This window comes from Chiroxiphia lanceolata, chromosome 1, assembly GCF_009829145.1.
Source record: "Chiroxiphia lanceolata isolate bChiLan1 chromosome 1, bChiLan1.pri, whole genome shotgun sequence".
Classification (NCBI taxonomy): domain Eukaryota; kingdom Metazoa; phylum Chordata; class Aves; order Passeriformes; family Pipridae; genus Chiroxiphia; species Chiroxiphia lanceolata.
Genome location: NC_045637.1, coordinates 14,966,002 through 14,993,079, shown reverse-complemented (window position 1 = coordinate 14,993,079; position 27,078 = coordinate 14,966,002).

Below are 27,078 nucleotides of genomic sequence, written 5' to 3'. Positions count from 1 at the left end.
ACCTGGTTTATCTCTTACACCTCATATTAAACCGCACAACCCCCTTATGGCTCAGGTGGGAGTAAAGAGAAATACCCTGGAATCAGCTCAGTAGGTTGCAGAAGGGCCCAGTGTAGGCTACCACCTGGATGCATCCCACCCCATGGATAACCAGCTACCCTTACCTGGTTGCACGCTCTGAAGGAAGGGCATAGAGCTCTAAGAAGTAATCTGCGGCTGTTATGGTTGCTATTACTTTTCCAGTGCTTGCTTGCTTTATGGAGCTCTCTGGGGACATTGGGAAGTTTCTGGATTGTATGAGACTGTTAAACTTTTTGGGTACCTATGAATAAACTGAGCCACATGAAATCATAGCCTAAAGGAAATTAAGAATCTCAGTCTAAGACTGGATGCATGCCTGAAAAAATCTATAAGTGCACCAGCAAGCTGAGATGTCCTCCCTTCATAACAAATTCCTAGTGGGTACTTTGTTGGGGTTGATTGGTTTCTGCTGCTCAGCTTCAGCCTGAGAGCATTTTAGTTGAACACAGCAGAGGCACCTGAGCTAGCAGGGCCAGAAAGCATCGGTCTCAACCTCTTCAATATGAAAACACGTCAAGCTATTTAGAAACAGCTCTTTTTGTGGCTGCTCGGAGCATCCCAGAGAGCACTAGCACGAACATAAAGTTAGTTCCTTAACACTAGGAATGCAATTGTTCAGGCATCCTGTGACACACCAGAACACAGATTAACATTAATGAGAGAGCTCCCTCTGCTAAACTTCTCAGCATTAATTTCTCAGCCAATCCATGTTGACCACCTGAAACCACATACCGAGTCCATGTGAAGAGAGAATCTGGTGTGTCACAGGGCTGAGAAATTTGGAGCCCAAACCCACCTCCACTGGGATGATCCTCTTGGTCTTGGCTGGTAGAGTTGTCATCCCCATCAATATTAACTTGTTGCATGAGCACTTCCACATGGATTCTGTAGTTGGCTGGAATGTGTTGCATGTCTAACTGTGACCCACTTCAGCTATTTACTCCTATATCACTAGTGTGATATATCTGGTGTAAGACATCCGGGTTGTACACCAGAGGTTCACACAGCACTTCATATTATAGAGCTGACCATAAGAAATTAGATTTATCCTCCATGTCTTGTGTTGTCTTCCCAAAAACTACAAAAATGGAGTTCACTCTGAGATGGATTATTAAAGTAATTCTTATCTTGAGCCCAAAGTATCTTAAATACTGCTTAAAGCCCTCAATAAAATCTGTACTCATTAATTTTGCTCTTCTGCTGGAACTGAACCTCTCTAAAACTAGGACAAAGCTTGTCTGTGGAGACAGAACTGGTCAGCCTGCGACTGTGGAATGAGCTCCCTGAAGACCTAAGGTCCCTGTTTCTCTAACCTTGCTTTCTCTAAAATAAATACAGACAAACGTGCATTTTTCCAAGAAAACAGAGCTAAACAAAACCAAAACTGATAAAGTTGTACCAAAATAAGACATTCCAGAGAACACACTTCTCTCCAAAGCAGAGGTAAAGAGTAAACATCACATGATAGGTATTAATCACATCACTTAAGGCATCAGTACAAGGCATTCAGATACTATCAAGATGAACATATGCAGATTAAAAAATCTGAATGCTGAGCTATTCAACCAGTTTCTTGAATGGTCTGCTATGAGACTTTGACTTCTTCCTTAAAACCACTTGGAACTGGAAAACTGTGATGTCTCCTTCTGTAGGGGAGATCAAAGGAGATATTGATGCCTAAAACTGACACAGCTAAGAAACAAATTAGTAGGAATTGTAGTAAAAATAGAAACAGGGGGTGTCTGCAGACATGTGATGAATTTTTCGAAGTCAACAGAGCTGTTATATGTGTAAGTCCTGCCTTAGAAACCTATGATAGCCCTTTAAAGGAGCTGATGAAGAGGTGAATAAAGGGGATCAGTTGATAAGGGTTTGTTCTTTGCCAAAGCAGTTTGTGCATGAAATTTTGTTGCATGAAAACCAAACATGTTAGTGGGAGAGAAAGTAACCATCATGTCTTGTACAGAAAACCTCTGAGATAAAAATGATTGAAAGATGCTCCCTGTATCATATATGTTTGTCTTATCCTTATAGCATTCATTATACAACCATCTTCACTCTTCCATGCACACACAAGAGCACCATAAGCCTTTGATCTGACCGCTTGCCATTTTATCCAACTATTGATCATTTCAGCATCTTTCATTAATTGCTAATAATGGATCATCATCAAAGTAAGAAACAAAATTAGAAATATGGTTGGAAATTAGTTTGAATCTCTCTTTTTTCAATTTTCTTCCTGCTGGACTTTAATCCTCATCATTAAACAGCAGTCGCTCTGCTTCCCTACCTCAGTGACACTATGTGAAGGACTCGGAGGTGCCCTGACTTTTTGGTAATGAGGGAGAGTAGACACCTTTTACAGTTACAGAAAGGGCAGGGAAAAAAGTGTTGTGGGTATACAGGCATGGTCTGTTCTTGCTTCTGTGAGAGATAAATATGGTAAAAAGCCATCTACTATCTTTTGAGATGATTTTGGGTACCCAGCACAACCACATGAGGCTGCCAGATGAGCTTCTGAGTTTCCAAGGGACCCATCGCTTTCACAGGGAGGGTCAGCCACACAGAAAGAGGTACTGAGGGTATCTGTGGTGGCACAATGAACCGCACTCAGTTTGTTACAGCCACAAAATGACTGAAGTTGGATTTTGACACGAGGACCAGAATGACAGCAGAGGCCTGCCCCACTGGTCAGCACGGATGGGACTTTTGTCCTCTGCAGTGACAGAAGAGAGCTGCTCTGGCAGCTGTTTATCACTGCCCACTGACAAGGACCATCAGCTTCATGGAGCTGCTGACCTTTTCTTTTCAAAACTGTGCTGTGAGTTACTTTTCTACAGTGTAAACCAGATTCCTTTTATACCAAGTCCAGCACCTATGTGAAAAAATATACAATATACACCAATATACATGGCTTTACTTGGGGCTACAGCAACTATCAGATGCAGTCATGCTGCGAGGAGCAGGTTCCAGAAACCAAGGGAGAATCAATGTCAAGCTGCTAACAGTGGAAGAGCCATTTCTGTTGGACAGCCATTCTGTTGGATGCTGTTCTTCAGCATCGATTAGATTTTTTTCTATTTTTATGTGATTTACTTTGGGTTTATGCAAAGGTTCAGGAAATCACCAGTAAATAAGTGCCCTGGAAATACAAATATAAATATATACTTATGTTCCTATTCTTCGAATCACTTCTTATAAGCCAAATCTTGTGGCCCCGAGGAAGGTACATTGCACATGTTGCTAAGTGCATACAGGAGAAGGTGAAGTGGAACCTGGGGTCCACTGAGAAAAGTTCATGATAAAAAGAGAAAGTCTAACAACTTCCTGGAAAGATGTAAATATAATTAAAACATGGAAAGGAGAATGTCAAATGGAGTAAGGTTAATGGTTCACACACTGCCACAGCTTGCTTATGAAGAGCATTGTCGATTTTATCAGAAAAAAGTGGAAAAGGAGACTGTGCAGCAATCTACCTCACTTCTGAAGCAATCTACAGAGCACCACCACCAACCTCAAAGACATATCTTGACCAGGTCAAGGATGGCCACCTGAAGACTACAGTATAATAAGGTAAGGAGGGAAAAAACACTTAGAAATATGGTTCTACATCCTAAAATCTGATTGAATCTCACCTGGTTTGCAGGCTGATAAAAAAGAAAATGCAGCAGAAAGCTTGAGCTGACTTGAAATATTACCTCAGAGCATCTTTTTCAGCTCCCTCCTGCATTATTTGGCAGTGTCTTTTGATACTGCTATTCTTTTCTCAGTGAGACAGACACAGCTGGCTTTCCTTCGGGCAAATGCTGGCTCGGGAGCTGGAGGAAAGGCCACTGAGGAAAAAAAGTCCTTGTTGTATATGCTATGCATGGAGGGGAAATCCTAATGGTATCCACATCATGTGGAGGGAGGTACGAAGGGAGTACAGGGGCTGTACACTGAGGAGCCAGATAAGAAATGGAAATCCCAAATCTGACTTAGAATGTGAAATAAAGTGGTAATACTTTGAGAAATGGTTCAGAAGTGTAAGGGTTCTGGTTTCTTCAGGGAATTGGTAGCACAAAAGTCAGTCTGATTTTGCTCAGCAGAAGAGAAACAATACCTAGCTGACAAGATAGCTCCAAGTACAGGAGATGATTAGTTAGATTACACTGAACAAAGAAGGCTGCTGTGACAGCAAAATTTCCTTTCTTGTGTCTCGTGCTCTTAACAGATGTTTACTGAGAGCACTTTTTTCACTCAGTCTTTTAAAAAATCTAGTTCAAAGGAGTTAGGAATTCATGACCATCAACATGACAAAAGAAGCAATAAACTTATGCACGTCAAGGCTGATGTGTCAAAAGCTCCAAAGATCCAAGCAAGCAATAGAGTGATGTACTATGACATAAATAAGATGCTGTGATCCATCTCAATAAATTATTTTTATTACAATGTCTCAAGAAAACCACACCTTCTGAAGAGAGGGCTTCTCTAATAAGCACTTCCCTTATGAAGAGAGGTATCTGTTTTACAGGTATACTGAGTGCTCCTTATTAACTGGACATTTTTACCATAGCAATACCATTCCTATCCTAGGAGGATTGCCATAGTGTCATTTCTATTATAATAAGTAAGAAGATAATTTTATAAATTTTTTTTACACAAATGTAGCACCATCACTGTAAATACAAGCAGGCCCTTTCATCTTGACTTTTCAGTTGTGGAAGCAGAGACATCTTTACCTTCACGGGCATAAAACCAATATTTGCAAAGTAATCACCACTAGACCACATCACTCCGATAGGGGTTCATCTATCTTGTTTACTTCAATTTCCACATTTTGGCCTAATTTAGTTGCTTCATCATCACACACTAGCTTCATACTAAAGATGGCAGTAAATCATATGCTTCCTTATTTGCAACCCTCCAAAAATGTTCTCTGTTTTTAGAGAAGGAGCAGGATCAAATGAAAACAAGGAGTTATGGTAAGGAAGAAGGTGAACATATTTGAAGATGCACTATGCTATAATGAGCCAGAGCTGCCACTGTATGACAGTACATTTTAAAACCTGAACAGCAACTAATAAGAATGCAATCCATCCACAACAGCCATAGAGCCTAGTGAGACCCACAGATTTCATCATGTTTTATAAGAGAAATCAGTTTATAGACTTTCTCTTGTGTTCGGAACTGCTTACGGCAGTCAATGGGGAAAAAAGAAAAGACCTATGTTTTCAGTTAAGTATAAAGAAACAGCAACTGTGTTTCAAAAAGGAAAGTCATCTCTCTGGTACGTTATCCAAGCATTTGAGTTCAGTTTACAAGCTCATGGGCAGGCAGTGCATGTTTTGTCCATGCTGCCAGTGTAACAATTGCCATAGGAAATGGTGTTCCACATCATGATCTTGCTTCAACTTCTGAAACATCTCAAGGGTAATGTCAAGGAACCACCTGAGAAGTACAGTTGTGAGGCAATAAAAGCACCATTAAAGCAAGGTCCACATTTATTAAAAAAAGAATATGCTACTCTTACTGTATTTCATGGAAAAATGTGTTTGTTGGACAGCAGCCACTTGTGTCCAGTAAGTGCCATCTGCCCCATTGCTCAATATCACATACCAGCTGCTGTGCACATAACTTGACCAAAAACGGGTAACCCTCCTCACCCCATTCTGTATAAGATAAGATAATGTCCATTGGCATAGTCTCACTGTAAGAGGTGAGGGATTTGATTCCACTTTCTTATGGATTTTAGTGTTAACGCTGAGAAATTCATCTCCAGTAGCGTTCTTCCATCCATCCATCCATCCAGACACCAAGGTACTTACCCGAGGCTAGTAGCCATGATTAGATTAACTGTGAACGCTGAGGCTTGCAGACAGAAATATGATACTACCGGGACTTTGGACTTGGGCCAGTCAGTCGTAAAGGGGAGTTAGAAAGTATTTTCCAAGCAAGGAGGCACATATACGTCTGGGTAAGTTAGTGCAAGCAGGACAGGATGGGCAGATAGCCACAACTTCTGAGGCACATGTGTTACTTTAAAGCAGTTTTCCTTCAGTATGTCTGTCACACCCAAATTTATTATTGTCACATAAAACTCATTCCTTTCACAGAACTGGCTTCTAGTCGTCTCTTTTTAAATTGTATGGTTTTCTCTAGCACAGTTGTGCTCTTTGGGAAAGGAATTGTAATCATCTGGAGTAACAAGTCCAATTCACACAGAAATACTTCTTACAGAAGCTCAGTATTAAGATGGTAATATCCCTTAGGCTCAGTATTTCTGTGTCAGGGAGACTCTGAAATTCACTAGAGAGATTTACTCTCAAGGGCTAAATAAATATCTACCTGTGCAGGAGATTCAATTGCCACATAAATTTGGCAGTTTATTGCCCTTTTGTGCCACCAGTCTTGTGCCACACCCTTATCAGCAAACAGCATTCATCCACCTTTGCACCTTCTCTGAGATCTCAGGATACAAACTGGTGATCAGAGATGGAAGAAATTCACAATGACAATTTAATATCATGATAAGCAGGGCTTCAAAGTTCCTCTGAGCAGTGGCCTCTTACTGCACAGTTTAAGCTCTTACACATTGTTTAGGCATGGTTTATTTCTGCTTTTGTCCAAATACCTGAAAAATTACATGAGAAGGAGAAACAGGAGAGAAAAAGCTGAAGAAAAAGCTCATGAGAGTATGACCTGTCCTTTAGTATTGCATGTGACCCTCCTCAGCTGGCCACCATCTCCCAAGGTGCCACCAGACATATCCCATGGCTCCTGAGTCATCAAAATTCACAGAGCCCATTTAAAGAGGTGACTCAAGGCTCAGATCCTGAAGATACTTGTCTTAGAGAGGAAGACAACAGTTTAATCTGACAAATTGATTCTGGAGATTCCCGTTTCCCTCTACCAGGTGTATCCCTATCCTTTCCCTCCAGCTCTCTTGAAGGTAACCTGAGCCAGTAACTGTCAGCTTGCTTTTGCACTTACTTTTTGGGTTGTCCTTGTCTGAACCACATACAAATGTTGAAAAATGTCAGTTTTGATACTGTTGAACACTTCTTAGCGTGAGACAGAAACCTGCTGAACCAACCAGCGGCCAAACCACCCCATTACTTATGGGCCTCCTCTGTCTCAGGCAGGTGAGTGATTGCTTTGGGCATGTTTCTGTCAGCTGGAGTGAACAGCGTGTCCAGCAGCCAGGAGCTCACTGGGCTTGGTCTCCGCCTCCTGCCCCAGCTTTCCCATCCCCATTGTGGACATCTGGAGGAAGATGTCTCTCCAAGTGCCCCAGGGAGAGGCCCAGCTCAGGCTCAGCCAGCTCTGGTAGACACAGGGGCTGCAGGAGAGGCAGGGCTGGTTTCCAGGCCATGCTGGTGGCCAGGCCATGCCAGGCTGCTCTGAGAAGGCAGAGAAGCCACCTCTGCTGGCCAGCAAGCCAGCAGGACCTGGCCACAACAAGTCTGGGGAGTGCAGCTGTAAAGCACAGACTATCAGAACAGCTGCCAACCGTGTTTAACTTGTCCTGAGTGTGCTGTGTCCTCCTCTGGTTTGGAAGTCATGTTGAATCAAGCCATCTCACAGGAAGCTCATACGTGTGCCAGAACACTGTTACCTGCATATGCTCTTTGTAGCAAGCAGATTCCCCATACGGCATTCAGAGTTACGGTGTGAGATAAATGGGAAGGAAAAGCTCATCCTCTGATTTTTCCTAGCAAGCCCACAAGATAAAGGGAAACTAGCAACAAAATCCAAAACTTCCCTCTGGCAGTCCTGACAACTGAGAAAAACACCTGTAATTAAACACTAGAAGAGAGCAAAGAGGAGAAGGAGTAGGAGGAGGAGGTGGAGGTGGAGAGCAGTGATGGGACAGGCACAAGGGTTGCCAAAACCCCCAGCAGCTCCTACCACTCATTTGAGGCTGTGCTGTGCCTACTCCGAGCTGCCACCCCTACCACAGCTATGCCAGTGTGACAAGCTTTCGACTTCTTTTCCCTGCGCAAAGGCTGAGGAAGCATTGTATTCAGTCTAATCACCAGTTGAGCAAAGGGTTAATCCATCACTACCACACAATGTCACCAGCTTTCTGATGCTGCCTGATTTTAAGACAAGTCTTACAGCATTTCTGACCTGGAACATCAATTAATAGCATGCTTTGTTCAGTGGCCTTCCTCAAACATTTTTTGCAGGACCCACAGATGGTTTTGATATACTACAGCCACTATTTAGCCATAGGTGAGTTCAGACCCCCTCTCCTTTTTGCAGTCAGTTCACTTGTTTTATAACTGGTATTATATCAATCACAATTTTTCCACTTCGACTTTACCAGCCCCCTCCTTTTCTACCTAATAGATCTGCGTGCCTGTCTGAAGGTTTCAATAATAGGATGCTGAAATTCTAACCAGCTCAAAACATCATCTCAAGCATACAATTGCTTTGTGAGAAGCTTTCCTGGTGAATTAAAATAAAGATTGTCAAGACATCTACTTTCAAAGTCCAGAAAATTGCTTGAGTTAGCACTTCTTAAATAATACAATTTTTAGAAAATTGATAACAGTTGTAGAACAGAAGAAGTTGATTCTTTTCTTCACAGATTTACTCATAACAATAGGAAGCTTGGTTTTCTCTCTCATTGTTTCCTATTCAGACAATTGAAGGATATTTATGAAAACCCTGGAGGTGTTACATATTCTGGGAGGGCTGACTTTCTATCTGAGAACACCCACTGAGAGCATATTTTCTGCAGTCGCTGCCTGAAGTGTCCAAGCACCCTACAACTCCCAGTGCATGTATATATACCAGATAGGGGATGACAGAGGAAGGTTCTTCTGCTTTATCAGATGGCTATCACTGCAATCTGGTGCAGTACCTAAGCCCAGAGAATTGCAGTGATGTCCCAAGATTATTTATAGTAAGTGTAGTGAATGCTCCATCTGATGCCAAGTCCAGTACCCTAATTACAGAAATAAAAGCATTGATTGGTTTGGGTGTTCAGGGAGTGTTGATCACTAATGTTCCAATATTCATATTTTCAGTCAACAGAAAAAATACCCCAAGATAGAGATGACCAACAATTTTCAAAGTAACGGAAAAGTGTAGATATCATCAATAGATGAGACTAGAGAGATGTGGTCTGTATTGCAACTATAACTGGCCTGCACTACAATGAACATGTGCAGTTTAATGCACTTAAAGATAATCTGTATCCCTGCTACACTCATTCCATCAGTTTTACATTTATGCAGCTAAAGGCAAATGTTTAAACATTTGGTTAATGCACCATATGTCTAAAATGTTTTAGTTCCATCTGACATTTTTAAAATATTTTTATTTCAGTGGTAGCTCACTGAGTAAATTCAGTTTTCCTAGAGCTGAGTATCCCACACTCCCTTTTGCCACAGCATTCCTAGACCTGTCTGCCATGATGTCTTAATTTTTTGGCTCGCTAATCTAATTTAATCTAATGTAATTGGTTTGGCAGCTCTATTAACTTTTTTTTTTGTATGTAGGTGCTAAATGAGGCAGAATGTGTGCATGGTATGTGAGGCTGCTTTTTTCCACTTGCTTATTTTAAAGAAGATTGAAATTTTCTGGACAGGGGCAAGAAAAGTGGGACAACACAGCCCCTCTGGGCAACCCACCTGGTGGCAAATGAAGCATCCTTCATGGTAGATTAGCAGTGAAGTCTGCTGGCAAGTGATGGCACAGTGCAGGTCAGGATCAACTTTGTGCAGACCACTCAGGGTGACTAATGTGCATGAAAACTGTACCTCAATGAGAAGACCTTACACAGATAAATATAGAGATGAGACGGACAATACAGAGACAAGAGTCTGTCTTGCTTCATCCAGGGGAATTTAGGTTTGATAATGGTTGGCAACCCTCACTACTACAGGCTATGCATTGGGCTCCTCAAAACAACATTAGGCAAAAATATCCAAGCAGATATAATTACTTCAGTGTTTTCATTTATGACTGGCTTCTTCACACATAACTAGCACTCTGCTTCCAAACAGTTGTAGCTCTCTGGAAATTCTGACTGAGAGCAACAGTGCAAGTTTTTCAGCAAGACAGAAAAGCCATTATAACAAATATCAAAACAGCGAGTCAGCCTAAATGTTTAATGAAGTGAGATTCAAACAGAGCTTAATAGATTTTCTTCAAAGCTTCAGAGGAACATCCTTCTTCGTTCTGAAAGAAAAATCTTCAGTTTTCTGTCTGGATCAATTTTGTAAACCAAAATTGTAAGGAAACACAAGTAAGTTTTTATTGCTGAATCCTCATCATGCAGCATTGTGAGGAACATTTATTAGTGTGGTACTAAAACAAGAGCTAGTTCTCTGATTCCGGTGATTGCAAAACAAATTCTCTGCTGATGTAACTTAGTTTAAGTCCTGGGTGCCATGCCAAAAGGATACTTCACCTGATGCAACAATCAGGTTGATCCGAGAGATAGATTAATTTAGGTGTAATGGATTTATGTCAAGAGAGAATTTAGCCTAATATTCCTCACTCTGGCTTCTATCTAGGGAAATATTCTAAGAGGAAATTTAAGTGGGTTTTGACTGATTTTAGTTATCGAATTCCAATAGAAGATCTCACTGGGGAAAGGAGAAGGTCAGCTTTTCCTCAGCACAATCCAATTTAGATGATTGTCAGAACAGCAGCAGATGCTTTTGAAAAACCAATGATAAATATTTTTCAGAACTTAGGGACAATTTCTTTTTCCTGGATGGTGAGGCACTGCTCAGTCATAACAGGGTGCAAATTCCAAAAGTACATCTTTGCCTCTTTGGACGTGAACATTGGCTTTTCCATGAAAGTGGAAAGAGGCATAAGAGAGAGATTTGCATATCTGCAGATTTAGTCCACAAAGGATGATTAGGACTTTTAAGAAGAATTTACATAAATGTCTGACAGGGAAGGCAAATGGTGGGTTTAGTTGTGTCTGTCTTGGATGGACAGAGAAACTGGACAACTTCTTGGTCTGAATGCCCTGCAGTGCAGCTCAGTATGCTTTGCTGTCATCTTTTCTCTCACAGGTCCTGCCCTCTTGGCAAAGGAGTGAAGTTTTACACTTCTTCCTTCAGCAAGACACTGCTTTAAACAAACGCCACCAAATGAATACCGATAAAGTAATCAATCAATTTAACAGAATCAAATCCCTGTGTACTAAAAGGTGACATGAAATTATTGTCTAATGTATTAAGGGAATAAGCCTGCTGTAGCCCAATTACACCTTCACTATATACAATGAAATAGCTCTCAAGCAATTCTTCAACAAAACAATAAACCTGTCATGAAAGAAAAATTTATTGTTCATCAAGGTTGTGTATTTAGGAAGTAATACTACTTTCAGGGTCATGCTGGTAGTAACCTGGCATGAGATTAAGGGAAATTATAGGGAGTCTTTATTGCATTTGATATTTTGCCTTTGCAGAGCTACCAAATGTCTGTCTGAATCCCTAAACTTCACCAGCAAAGGATTATACAGCGGAAAATAAAAGCAAAAGTTAAATAAATACAAAGAATAGCAATTTATAAATGTACCACTTTTTACTTTGTAAGAACTTTCTTCCTGAAAATAATCTTAAAAGTTATACCAAATAAAAATAACTACACTTTAAAAAAATATTCTTCTGATTTGCACTGATGTAGCTGACAGAGGAGTCTGACCTCTTGTCAATATGAAGTATTCAGACTCCATATTCCTGAATCCATTTATAATTCTGTTTTTAGTCTAACAAAGAAATTGTGAGGTAAAACACTCCTAATGATTTTCAGTATTAAGAATTCCCCTCTCAATCTTTGGGCAGGGGGGGAGGAAAGACGTACTAAAATAGAAAGTGTCATATCACAGGCTTTTGGTTAGCTGAGCAGCAAGTTAAAATCACAGGGACAAAAGGTCATGAAATAGGCTTAAATATTGATTGGATGCCTGCTCTCATTCTGAAAAGTTTAAGCTGTATATTCCCATGAGCTTCAATTGCTAAAACCTTTTTTAACAACTCTTCCAGGCTATGCAAGCAACTTGCTGTCTCACTAACTACTTATCTAATCAAGCTGTAATTAGTGTGATTTTCTTTAGAGAAAAATTAAAAATGACCCAAAGCCATATTATAGAAGATGCACATTCAGTGAAAGGAAGAAATACAACAGATTTAAGAACTGCCATTTATAAAATGAATGATGCTTTTCCCATCATAGTTTTTTGTGAAGATTTGTGAATGTTGTGAACAATTGCTCCACGTAAATATGATTCCTGAATCATTTAACAATCATTTAAAGCAGAGCAGGTTCTGCTTCTGAGCAATTAGAGTGTGATCAGAAATCACAGAGCTGCTGAGCAGGGAAAGTGAAGCTAGTTATAATTCTGCTCCTCCACAATGGGGTGAAGGATTGCCATATAATTAAGCTTCCTCAAGCTTTTATGGAAATATTTATGAAATGAGAACATCTTTTAAATAAATTACTGGTCTATTTATTATTCTAAAAATGTTGCATTGACAAAATATTCACCCTGGCTTGATTGTTAAACTCGTTTGTGATTCAGGCTCAGCAGTCTGAAGCTAAAGAGCTGAACATTACAACCACAGGACATTTTCAGCCTGTGCCTACTACATGACCCCATCAACTCAGGCAGAAGAGACAAAACATACCGGGATCACGGCAAGTGGAACAGGGAAAATCTGCCTTCCCATCATTGTCTTTGCTTACCCTGACTACAAAGGCTGTCAAATAAACACTGTGTGAATTATGGGTCCCTTTATTTCAGAGAGAATATTGCAGAGCTGCCGGGCTACAGGAAAGCAAGGCAGGTCAATAGAAACAATAAAAGTCTTGAAAACATTCTCCTAGGAGAAAAAATTGCAGTGATTGGAGTTATTTATCTGAAAGTTCCAGTTCATGAATAGAAACCAGAATAGTTTAGGATGGCTGAAGTGGTTTCTGGCCTCCAGATGTTGCTCTGCCCTCTTGAAAGATCCCATTTGTGCAGCAGTGCTATCAGACATGTCTGTAGAGCTATTGCTGAGCCCCATGGTGTAGGTCAGCTGGAGGGGGGACCACTAGGGGCAGCTCTCTTCTGGGCTGTCAAGTGAAAACCTTAGAGAAGGCAGAAGGGTCATTTGTGCTTTCCCGTCTCAAGGTACAAGAGAGGCAGGAATGGAGGTGGTAAGAAGGGAATAGCAATGAAATTAAAAGTTGAACCAACTCAAATACAAGAGAAAATTCCTTCCTGACAAGCGGACCCATGGTATGGACCTTGATGTTGCAGGGCACTATTGATGGTGACAATGTGAGAAGGTGAAAGAACTGGGTGTGAATACTGCTTTGCTAAAGGTAGTGTAAGTGAAAATTGCTACAGTTTTGACTCTTACTAGGAGTCTTTCTTATGCTTACTTTGAAGACTTACTTCATTGCTTGAGCCAATCTGTGGTGAGCAGCATGAAGAGGATGCCTAAAGCACTAGCTCTCATCAGTGGAGGGCTTCTGGCACCTTCTTTTTAAAAGTGGAAGAATGGGACACCTCTAGATGTACTGTCAGAACTGGTGCAGTGTCCTGCCCCCTCTGTTCATTGCCAGCCTCATCAGACTGCAGCCCCAGGATGGTCCCAGAATCTGTCTGCTCGGGGTCACAAAAAAAGGAAAAGGTAAAGGTCACAGGTTCCAGCAAGGGAAACTTCAACCTAGCACAACGAAAGAAGATTTCAGAGAGGGAGCAGAGGCCCAGGAGAGGCAGTGCCACCTCCATCTTTGGAAGTATTCAAAACCAGCTTGGACAAGGGTCTGAGCAACCTAGAGTAATAGAGTCCTGCTTAGAGAAGGAGGCTAGAGTAGCTGATCACTTGTATTTGCCAGCCTCCTGTACTTCAGCAAAGAGCCAGGTTAAACATTAATACCTCAAAATCAGTAAGACTTGTCCTTCAAGATGTGGGAAGGAAAGACGGGAAATTGACTCTGTGTAGGAATGACAGTGTGGAGAAGCCCTGGGCTTTACACGGCTTTACATGTGGGGTAAGAGCCAGTGCTGGATGCTACCAACTCCCTACAGACCATGGATGGAGGGGAAGGAAAGCATCAGTATGTGACAGCACTGAGGAAGTCTATCGCGATAGCTTGATTCTTGACTTGCTAATGGATCTACTTCAGAAAGAAGGGAGTTTAATAAAGATTAACCTTTGTATTCTCAGTGAAATAAGAAAGAAATGTAGAACGACTTCTTACCAATTCACTGATACACTTTCCTCTCTATGTCTGGTAAAAGGCAATAATAATCATCCTACAGAGACTCGAGGAAAGTCATCAGCGTACATTGTTCTCATTTGATTTTTCATCATATCTGTCTATCTCCTGCCACAAATCATCTGAAATTGTCTCCATTCATTAGAAAAGAATATAATTAGGAATCATATGAAAACATTTCTTTTTTTAAAGAGCACTAACTTGCACATGTCTGGTAGATCAAGAATATTTTCCAGATCCCCAGGCCCCACTGAAATGAAACTGAAGCTCAATTATTTTTCAGAGATCTACAAATCTCTAACACTTTCATTTTATTTCAATACTTTTTTCCTCTCCCTGCTGACCTCAAAAACTCTTTCCCCCAAGACATGGAACAATCAACTTTTCTATTATTATCTGAAGAAAGATGTTTGTTCCACATTTTTAAATAGCAATGCAATAATAAGGCAGAGGTTTATTTGACTCACAGATACCAGCAGCTGCAGTTTCCCTCAGTAGAATAACCATAACTTCCCAGGTTGAAAGGTTTATATGACATCCTTGCACATCCCATGCACAGATTTATGGCCAAGTCCATCTGCAAGGCTATCTTAGAAAAATTATTGTGCAATTCTAGAAATCAGTACTCCAAAAAACAATTTAGTATATATTAGCAATTTTTTTAAGTGCATAAACTCTTTCAAAATATTAAAATTCATCCCATCTCAAGGAGCTTGTGAAACAGTGGTTGTATGAGTACTCACATGACGTTGCAACGGCTTCATGCACTGGTGCTAAATGCAGACAGATTTGACTGATGATTCCCCCTCCATTGCTTTCTGCCTTCAGTTCTCATCTCCAAGCACACAGCAATCATACTTGGATGCAGCATTTCTTTATACCTTTCTGGCCACTACTCCAGTCTTCTCTTAAAAACACCACATCCTCAGTAGATGTAGTTCTTTGATCTTTCCTGTACCGTCATGGTCTACTATCAAAGTGTGAGCTCTTGGTTTTTGAGACTATTAAAACTTCCCTTTATATTCTATGTGCATGAAGTGTTCACTGTGAGTGAGATCAGGACACTTGCATGTTATGCAAGCACAAATACTAAGTGTAGAACAGTAATTTTCTGTTTTGAGAACTGTAGTGTAGCCACTGTCTGTTTTTTTCCCTCCATTCCCTTCATTTTTGTTACCAGCATATGAAGGTACTAATTCTGCATATGCTCTAGTGAAGAGGATATCTTTTTATCCATCAACTTCAGTAAGGAAGGGATTTTTTCCATGAAACTTAACTGATCTTGAAAAAAATATTCTTTTTAAAGATAGATGAATAAATCTGATAAACAGTAAATTTCACATCAATTCACTCAGAAATATTACATTTCTGATTAAGTCTTGTAATCCAGAGCTTCTCAGAGTAAATTTGTTTACCACTCTTGATCTCAGCAAAATTTGCCATTTTACACCAGTTAAGGATCTGTCTCAAATTACAAAGCAAAATCATGTAAAACTAATTTTCATCTGTTCTGTGACCTTCCCTTACAGGATTACAGTCATCCAATGTAATTCCCATTGAATACATCTTCCCCATTACAATCAATAATGGAAGCAGAAAGCAGATGAGAAGATACTGTAGCTATGTTAGAAAATTTTCCCAACAGATTTGAGTGACTATTTTATTTCTCACAAATAGTACATTTTTAAAGCAGTCTTACATGTTTTAATTGCAATGGGCAACATGACTTGCTAGATCATCACTGCAAAGCAGTGCCTGAAGCTCTAAAACATTGAAACTAATGATCTAAAATTTCACAGAGAGAACCACAGGCTGCACAGCGGGTTTGTGTTTCTGTTACAACAAATATTTTTATGTAAACCAAAATGACACATAGAATTTCATGAATAGATCATAGACCAAGGGAGATATATCTCCACTATGGAGATATATAAAACATCTCCTGCAAGACATGAAAAGTGTGACTGGTAGGAGTCTATATTTCTCTGTTATGTCAGTCTAAATGCATGCATCACACTGGATGGGCTGATTTCATTTTAATTCTTTTCTCATGCCAAGAAATTCATTCTGATGCTAAAAAAAAATTTTCTTTTATTTTTCATACCAATTCTCATGATATTTGATAATTTTTTTTGTTTCAAAATGTCTTCACTAACTGTTGACAGGCTAGAAAGGTCATCAAACAAATTCAAAAGAGTTGTCTGACGATTTTCTTATTACGTTGGTGAGCAACATCTCTATTTCAAATTCACAAATAATAAAACATGTTTTATTTTTCTTTCCCCATACCCAGCTTCAACAGCTTGAGCACTTGGAATTTCTGCTTCACATTTGAAATTTAAGTGAGTAATTTCAAACTCACTAGTCACCCTTTTTTCTCTGCTTCGGAAATTAAAACAATGTTTGCTGAGTTGGTAATCCCAGTGGTCCTTCATGTGGAATGAGTTAAGAGTTATAAGATGAAGAAGTACAGGATGGAATGACAGACACAATACAGCAACAAGGTATGGCTGGACATCTGAAGGTTTTAATCAAAAGGCTGCTGAGGCAGCATTTCTAATGGTAAGATAAGGGTAAGTTCTGAGTTTTGATCTGTGTCTTGGGACATGCATGATAGCTATGTGCAAGGGATGACTCTGCCCAGTTGTAGGGTGGGGAGAACAGGATAACTCCCTTCCCAAAATCCACCAATATCCACCTGCATTGTTCAATGCAAAAGCATAGACTCCAAACCAGCCTAAACCAACCCACCTGGTTAGAGACAGGAATTGGGCTACTCAAAAATATCACGAGGTTGGAATGAAAACTGCCTGCAGCTGGAGAGTGGGAGGGGACATCTGTCCTGCCTACCCCGTGCTGCCGAGGAGGCCACCTGCCCGTGAGACTGAGCTCCTCAGCTGTATGGCCCAGGCACCAGCGGCTCTGCTGGCAGGGAGCATCAGCACGTGCTGTCCCTCAGCCCTGGGTGGATTCCAATACCTACAAGGCTGTTGTGTCACCTCATTCAGCCACCCAAATTACACTGCAAGCAATGCACAGTGAGGCAGCCAGAGTCACAGCATGGGCAGGCATGAGAAGTGACAGGATTGGGCATCTTCTCACAGCTGCCCCCTGACTGCTGTAGAGCCACAGACAAAAATCTCCACTGTTTGAATGTCAGACGATGTCCTTCACTGGTGGCTTTATTCTGTGATCTTCATGGGTGGTAAAGAGCTGGAGGGGGAAATACTTGTTCCCTGCCAGGAATTATTAATTCCTTCCTTTATGAAATGAGAAAGGCATGTATGAGCAATCCCTAAACACAAATTAGATGGCTAGATCAGGGGCTGTTGGTCTGGAGAGGCGCCACCTCCTATTTTGTTATGAGGTTTTGAGGGGAGCCTCCAGCAGTTCCTTGGGCCCTCAGACTTTCTTTTCCAGTTAGAATGGACCATGGGGGGTAGGGGCAGCAACTACACTTCTTTCAAGCAGTCGACTCTTCCAAGTAGTGAGAAGGAGCTACTGACATTTGGCACACCAAGAAATCATGTCAAGTAATTGTCTACAGGGGGTTGGAATTGAGGTCATCAGTCTGCTTTTAGAAAACTGTATCTCTGTAAATATTATAAGTACATATTATACGCATTGCAAGCATGTTTCTATTTGCAAAAAAGTACAAAGATGCAGAATAGACTAACAGTTGGGAATACTTATAGCTGTTGTGTATTATTTTTAGTCGCTCTTCTCCCTTAACGAAAACTTCACTGAGGGGGGAAAAAAGGCTCTTGAAAGGGAACAAGAAGGAAACTACACCTCCAAGAGAAGGATGAGTTTCTGATTAGAGTAGAAGAAGGAGCAGGCTACAGTTGTGTCTCTAATTTATGACTAGTTACTTTTTTTTTAGCATTCCTTTTCCAATTATTCTGCTCTATATTTTTTTAAAAGACCTACTAATTCACAGGTATTCAGTAAAACACTCCATGAATTAATTACAAGGGGATTTATCATATGTTTTGAAATACTCAGACAGAGAAAAATTCTGTGCTGAAGCAAAGGAGCAGCCTTTATATTGTAACCAGAACTTCTAAGAACAAACAGTCTTGACTGAAAAAAACATCACACAGAACTGAGATCCTAAATAACCCAAGTGCAAGAACTAAGGAAGTGAAAAGCATACCAGAGATTTCTTTTTAAAAAACACCAAACAACAAACAAACCCAAGGGCAAAACTGCCTGTGATTCTTTCCTAGGAAGGACATTGTACTGTATGCTTGTAAATCCTATGTGAAACTCAAGGAAACAAAACTGCTCTCACCCTTTCAAAAATGCACACCAGCCCTTCTGGACATATTGAGGGTGACACCAGGCCTTTGCTTTGCCAGTTAGCTCCATTTTGGCAGTACATTTAGGTACTTCACTGTATGTTACCTAAGGTTTTGTTATGGGAAGAAACCAGTGGATTCAGTCCCCAAAGGGGGAAGAGAGTGCAGTGCTGCAATCCTGGCCTCCCAACACCCAGGTATGTTATTTAGTCTTGTCTTTCTCAGACACTTGCTTGGGAAGTGGATGAAATGACGGTATCCTCCTCAAAGGGCTTTTGTGCCAGAAAGACACAGAAAGACAGTAGCACATCCATGACTTTTGGTAACTGAGATGTCATATGCATGTAAAATTGATAGCAGTGCTGCAGAGTGGTGAGGTTCTCAGTGAAGCCTACATGGCAGAAGAACTCCTGGGTTGCTCTGTTGCTCCTATGCTCCTCAAAATGGAGAGAGGAGTAGGACTAAAAGAAAATGGAGTCTTGTGTATTTACAGGTTTCCTAATATGGGTATCTGACTGTCGGTAGTCAGCAATTTAGAGAACAGCAATATTAGAAAATAACTCAGAAAAGAAAAAAAAGTGATATTAAAAATAATTAAAAAGTCAAATGTTTTTGTGCTCCTGCTAGATGAAGTGCAGCAAATTCAGCTTTAACAAAAAGTAATCAAAGATAAGAATATAAATCATTGAACCGAGGAGGTACTGTACTAAGAAAGACAGAGAAATCTTGCAGCATGAGGCTGTAGAAAAAAAATCTACACCAAACAAACTCAAAAAGCTAATGAAAGAGTAAAATGAAGACCACACAAGAACCTGAGGTAAACAATAGAACTTTTTTCAAATATATGAAGAAGAAGAGGTCAACAAAGGAATCATTCGCATCTCCCAGAGACAGAAGAGCAGAGACCAGATGCCAGAAGAGGTAGGCATTACAGAAAAATTAAATGAACTTTTTGTTTCACTGTTCATGAGGGAGGAGGATGAATTGTTGCTAAAGAGAGAAATGCACTTTCCTGAGTGCGAAAAATGAAACACAAAAAAGAACTCAAGGTCAAGGAATAAAAACTGATAACGTGATTAGATTCTGAGAATGTTTCTGAGACTTTGGGGCTCAACAAGTCCCACTCATTGGGAAGAGCACAGCAAGGTGCCCCGTATAACTGAGTCAGCTTGAATTTACTGAAGGTAGATTATTCTTGATCAAACCTATTGCTTTCTATGATAAAATAACTGGATTTGCGTACAAGGGGTGATCAGTGGACAACACTTATGTGAACTTTAGCAGGGCCTTTGACAGTGTCTCCAACAGCATTTGTACCTGAGTTTGGACTCTATGGTCTGAATGGGTGGGCAACTGACCAGGTGGGTAAAAATTGGTTGGAGGGTTAGACTCAGGGGACAGTGATTAATGGGTTGTACTCTGTGCACAGATGAGCTGGGGCTGACTGGCTTCACTGCAAAGACTCTGGAGAGTCCTGGCAGACAGCACACATCAGGAGTGTGCCCTGGCAGCAAAGGTGGCCCATGGCATCCTGGGCTGTACGAGTGGGAGCACAGCCAGGAGCTTGTGGCAAGGGATTATCCTCCCACTAAGCACCTGCTGAACCACATCTAGACACTGTGGTTTTTTGAGCCCCCCAATACAAGAAATACATTTCAAAAATGGAGAAAAAAATGTTAGGTGCTGGAGAACAAGATTTGTTCAGCCTAGAGAAAAAGTGTCTTCAGGTGGACCTTGTTAACATCTATGAGGAAGCCATGAAGAAGATGACCAAGCTTTTCACAGTGATGGTGGGGGGATGAGAGATACCAGGCACAAATTTGAACAAGAAAAGTTCCAACTGGGTATCAGAAAAAACTTTTGCTCCGAGAGAACAGTCAGACATTGGAGCAAGTTACCCAGACAACTTGTGTAGGATCCTTCCTGGGAAGTTTTCGAGACTAAACTGGATAAAGCCCTGAGCAACCTTATCTGATCTCACATCTGGCCTTTCTTTGTGCTGTGTTTGGACCAGAAACTGTTGGGTTCCAAAATATTATATCTGCAGAAAGAAAATTGAGTGATCTCTGCAGAAGGCCATGGGGAACAGAAGCTGGAAAAACCTCTCTTCCCTGACCTCATCTCTGTGGACTATTCCTGCCTTCTTCAGCATATGTAAAGAAACTCCTTGCATGATGTTATCACATGACCTGCCCAAGCCAGAGAATCCACATCCTAATCTCCTCAGACTTCTGCATAAAACCCATTGTGTTCCCCCCCCTTGCATGTGTATACTCTGTAACCTTTTGCATATGTATGTCCAAAACCTAATCCCCCCGAAAATCCCCCCAGATAAAGTGGGTTTTCCACTATGATGTAAGTGCTAAGGCCCAAAAGTTTGTAATTTAGGATTTCCCCTTTACTTCATCTCTCTAAAGTCCCCAGTTGTAATACTATGAATATGTAAACCCCCTGTTGAATACGTAAACCATGAACCCTTTAAATACGAACTTGTGAGTCCAAATAAACTATTCCAGTTTCTGCCTCCAAACTGGGATCATGTTAGCTTTATTGACTTGCTACAAGAAACCTCCTGAGATTCCTTTCAGCCTTGATTATCCTGCAATCCTATGATCTGTAGGGTTCAAAGACAAGCCAGCTGAGAAGGGAGCAATGGAAGGTCCCATTAGATCCTGGAAACAGACATACTGAAGAATTAACCCCTTGAGGGTCCCTCGTAAGAGAAATAACAGCAATACCAGTTAAAGGCAAGATTAGGAACAGAGACTAATAAGCAAGTGAGGGGAAAAGGAGCAAGGATAGAGTCTACAATTAAAGGCAGAAAAGCTGCTTCTACAAGCACTGTCCTTGGCTTGTTGTGCAGATTCAAAGAAGCCTCAAGGAAAGTTCTCCCCAGTGGTTAAAGATATCTTTTTTCCTTCCTGACTGATGTAAAAATATGGACAACCAGCCATCCAGCTATAGGAGTGTCTACCATGCAGGGGCAGCTGTCCTGGAGCCAAGGGCGTGTTGATGCTGACTGTGTTGAAGATACACAGATATGTCCACAGCAGATTCTTTCCAGTAAAGACCTGTAGTCCAGGTCTGGACCTGTCCGAGAACAATTTTCCTACTGCTGCAGAAACTACCCAGAGAACTTCACCAGCAGAAGCAGCCACCAGAGCAGGAACCACTCAGAAAACTTCCATCATTTTTACCTGAGTTTTGTTCACTCTGGGTTAAAAGTTTGCCATGGAGAGACAATAAATGCAAACATACTGATTCTGCCTGTGGAAATCTCTGAGAAACTCAGGCTGCTGAAAGCTGGAAAGTATCATAAAAATATGACTGCTTTTCTGTTCATGCCTATGAGAGACTGGGATGGGTAGACCATTTCCTGTTACCTATTGTAATCTTTTTACAAGTGATTTTGATTTCTATCCATAAAATGGAGGGACAACTTTTATTCCAATAATGCAGGGACTTTGTCAGACTATTTCACAATAATAGGGGGCTGTTAGATCTTCAGGTAAATGCAGATCAAGAAAAAACATGTGTTCTTATGCTTGTAAATAATTGCAATTTAAAGTGCCATAAAAAGAAGTCAATAAACCCATTCCCAGGAGATCAGCAAATAACACTGTCCAAAGATTACAACCCAAGACTAGGGTCATTCTCAATAGACAGCTGTCTCATTTTCCTTTCAAAGAAACAGCCATATATCACACTGCAACTCATCACAAAAGTGTAATAAAAAATACATGTTCATTAACCTGCAGAAAGGAAATGGGAAGGAAAAATACATGCTGATGAAGCAAAAACAAATCAGCCTAGCCAAGACATGATATTGTAAGGAGATCCAAACGAACTAAACCAAACTAGGTAGTTGGACAGTAGCATTGAAACAGCCTAGGCATGTGGTTTGTGGGAAAGAGTTTAAAACTACGTGTAAACGTTTATGTGCTATGAATTAGTTGTAACCTCCAAGGAAAAAGATACAGGAATTATTGTGGACAACTCAATGATGATATGTATTCAATGTGCTGCAGCAATAAAAAAAAAAAAACAAAAGGAAAAATAAAAAAGGAAAAAGAAAAAAAAGAAAAATAATAAAAAACTAGGGGATATTGAACATGGAACAGACAGAGAATAATACAGACAATGTGGGGATCAATGAGACATCCTCAGCCTTGCCAAGTCAATAGACATTTATTTTGTATGCCACCTCTCCTGAAGTTACAGCCTCAAGTGTCTTGCAAACCAAAGTAACCTAATTGCAGAATTAAATAATAACAAGGGGAGATAAATTTGATTCTCTGTTCACAAATTGAGTAAAGAGCAAAGGGTTGTTAAGCAGTCTGGATAAGGGCTGCAGTCCTTCATGACTGATGGAGAATTTCTGCCTAGAGATGACAAGAAAGAAAAGAGAGAAGAGCAAGAAGGAAAAGAAAAATAAAGGCCTGCACTGGTTGTTGAAAGGGAAGCAGTGCGACTAGATGGCTAGGTTTGTTTGTGGGTTGACATCCACATATATAGCAAAAAATCTATCTTTATAGGATTTCAATTATAAGCTCCAGGGGAATCATAGTCACTGGTTCAGTAAGAGCAGGGGTGGACCTCCAGTGCTGCAGCCAGGGTTAAGAGACAACCATTTCAACTTTGTGTGCCCATTTTTCACATCCCTCTTTTTGCTTGTTTTTTTCCCCTCTGGATGTTTATTTTGTAGGTTACAAACAATCTCTTTATGTTCTCTGCATGTTTGGTGCTGAATGGGAAAATCACAGGTTATTAACTGTGAAATGTATGGAGAGCAATGCTGACAGGCTCAGAGCAGGAGAGCTGAACATCTGGCCTGTCAAGGACATGTCATGTGCATGTGATTTTACAGCAGTAGTAATAGGGTGAATTTGCAGACTCAAAATGAGACAACAATGAGTAAAAAATTACTGAGACAACAATCAGTAAAACTAATGGAAAGCCTGAGTTAGGGAGGCTTTGAGAAACTATCTCAGATGAATGAAGTTAAAGGCAAAGTAATGGTGTTAAATACTACAGGAGTGGTTCATATTCACACTATTAAAGGTGGAAAAGCATCAATATCTCCATCACACAGATAAAGAAAATGAGAAGAGAGGAGTTAAAGGTCACCCACAAAGTCATAGAGTCAGACACCAGTACACGGGAGAATCAAACTCAGCTTTGCAGTGATCTACCAAGAGACTACACTGCAGAAAAGTCACTGAAATGTTGTACTATGAGAAACACTGTTAATGTGCTTTGAAAGTTTCCAGCTGGAGGTGAGCTCTGAAGAGTAAAAAGGTGAAAAAGAAAAAAAATATTGTCCTGAAAATGACATTAACTTGGGTCACCTCATTTCAAAAAAAGATGTAGCCGAAACAGAACTGAACAAGAAAGAATAAATATGTGGAATTGGCACTGCTCAGCTTTTGGGTTGTAACCCCAAGAAGGGTACAAAAGTCAGTGCAAGAGGGGAAGCTGAAGGAGAACTGGCTGAGAAGTAATGTCCTGAGAGCTTAACTTCAGTCTAAGGCAATTCTCGTTCACCCTTTGCTTCCACATCCTACATTAGAGGTCATGTATTCACTGCCAATCTCTCAAAGCACACACTCAGGTCCTCTATATACGCTTAGCATTAGTATCATGTATACATGTTTTATTCTTACAAATTAAATTTAAGTGTGCCAGGAACATATTTTTTTAAAAGCAAGGAATTTTAATCTGGAAAGGTTGCATGGAATTAGAGAAAAAATCAGCATGGGCAGACTTTTGAAAGGAAAAATAAATCAGATATTGAAAGTGGATCTATTTTGTACCTTTTAATAACTGAAATAAAAAAAGAAAAACTTTTACTAAGTGAAAAACTAGAACTGGACGCAAAAAACACCCCACAGGTTTTTTAGTGAATTCTCTGTTTTGAAAGAGTGAAATAGAGAACATGGAGACACAAAGAAGATGGGAAGGAGAATGAGCATTATTTCTTAAAGAAAGATTTTGTATAACACAGGGATGACCTTCTCTCTTTCAGAGAGATGAATAAGTTAAAAAAATAAATCAAAAGTGTTCCTCTTAAGCAAACACTCAACATTGTTTACTTACATCTCTCTTCCTGTCAAAAGGAAAAAAAAATGGAGGGGGGAGAAAGTGAAATAGGATTATTTTTTTCCCTTTCACTTAAAAAAAAAAAGGCAAATTTAAAATCCAATTTTGAAAATTAAAAATTACATTAAATAATTTGAGGAGATCCTATTTCAACCAAGAGGAAGTGTCAAATTAATCACAGCCATGCAGGTCATTGTCTGGGACAAGAGCTGAGGAAAAACACACATGACCCTTTTCCTACAGTCAAATTCCCATTTGTACAAAACAGTGGAAAGGTGTTAGGTGGTAGAAACCCAGATATTTCAGAAATTTGAACTGGAAAACACATTCTCCTTACACAGACCTCTGCTTCCATGTTTAAAACCTATTCCTTGCTTTCAATGCTGTCATAGCTTCCATCTCAGTGCTCCCTTCTCTTACCACTTCTCAAAGTAATACAGGTGACTAGATGAATTTAACCTGGAATCATCATCCAAACATAAAATCTACATTATTCCCAAGGTAGTAAGTTCCTTTTGTCCACTGTCCTGATAGCACTTTGGGGACAAGAATGAATCTGAACTGTAATAAAGATAAAATATTTCTAACCCCTTTTTTTTTCTGTATTTGACTATCCTGAGCAGACATCTCTGCCAGGTGTTACAGAATCAAGAAGTATTTGAATAGCCATGGTCTGTAACCCCCTGCAAGTCAGTTTGACTTTAGCAACTAGAGGTCCTTTGCTTGTGTTGCTGATGTTGCTTTGCTTGTGTTGTTGATGTCGAATGACTCTTTCTTGTTTCTGATAGGATAATAAAGCCAAAAAGTTTCCTTCTGCAGAACTCCACTATCCTCCTCTGCTGTCTGAAGGCACTGTGCTCACTGCTGGTAGGACTATTTAAATACAAGGTTTTGGTCTTTTGTTTTCTACTTCTCTTTCACATCACTGCCTGTGATCTCCCATTACATGAAATTGTTGGGGCAAACTTGCTCATCAGCTCCTCTTTGAAGGTCTTACTTTTCCATTTGAAAGACCTTTCATAGACCTGTTTCTCTAAAATATTGGGAGATCGAGGAAATACCTTTCTCCCTCAGTCAAGTAAGTGAAAGGAGCTCTTTCCAAGTCCACATTCACCTCTCACAACAAAGTGATCCTGCCCCCTGGGCAGAGCCATGTGCTCTGAGCTCTCCATGCAGACTGATCACAGGGGAGGTGTGGAGCAGTCAACAGCACTAAAGGCACATAATACGTTTGGGACTTATTGTGCTGCTTTAGCAGCCTCCAACATAGCTGCTGACTCTCTGATCCAGCAGTGCAAAGCCCCTGTAGGCCCACAGTCCACTCTCTGGAGCACACCAGACAGGTCCACCTTCCATTCTAGTTGCGTATCAGCAGGACCCATGTCTCCTTTGGGCCCCATGAAATATACCTGAGACCCTAAGACAGAATTAGTATTTTAGGGTTTTTTTCTCAGAGACACACAAGGGGGCCTGTACTGCAGACACCAAAGCTCCACTTTACAGCGTGGAAAAGAAGGCAGGTGTTGCCTGACCTGAACCACAGCACAAGAGCACTTGGTATTTTTTTTTGGTGAAGAGTTCATTATCCAACTTTAACATGTATCACTGACTATTTCATGCTAACTCAACATCTTCTACATTCAGAGAAGGAAGTCAATCCTAGAAAGGGCACCCAAGTCCCCTGTTTGTTTTTCAAAAGAAGTTTTGGGTAACTGAACTCCTTTATATACTGACAATATTTATCTGCACATTGAAAATGTCACATCTGGTCCCAGGCCTTCCCTAAACAGCTACCTCAGATTAGCTGTAACACACTTCTTGGTTAAAAAGAGGCTAAGAAATTAATGAATAAATTATTAATAGCGTAATACAGTATTGCCCAACAACCTTATTAGGAACCAGAAAAACAAAATTTAAGCACAAACACAACATTTAGAACAATGTATCTTAAGGGTTCCTGGTCTTGTTTTTTCATAATGTCTGTGTATTGTAGCTAGGACAAAGAATATATCATTTCAGTTTCTTTCCCCCTCTCTGCCCTGTTGTTTTTCAGTGGAAAATGTTCTGGTTTACATTCACTCTGCTCCAGTGGTTGTTCAGTTATGCTGTATGAAACATCCCGACAAGAGGATATCAAAAAGGATTGTGCCTTCTCTGAAGCATCTAGAAATTAATCTGCTGCTCTGAGTATGCCTATACAGGCTGGACAAGCAAGTCAAGTCCCTTTTGCTCACATCTGGGCCTGTATTATTACATTTTGTCCCTTGGGAATTCATGCAAACTATAGGGGCAATAAATGGCTGACTTATTAAGCAGATTCCAGACTAGATACAGTTAATGAAACTCCACATGGCTGCACCCATTCAGGAAG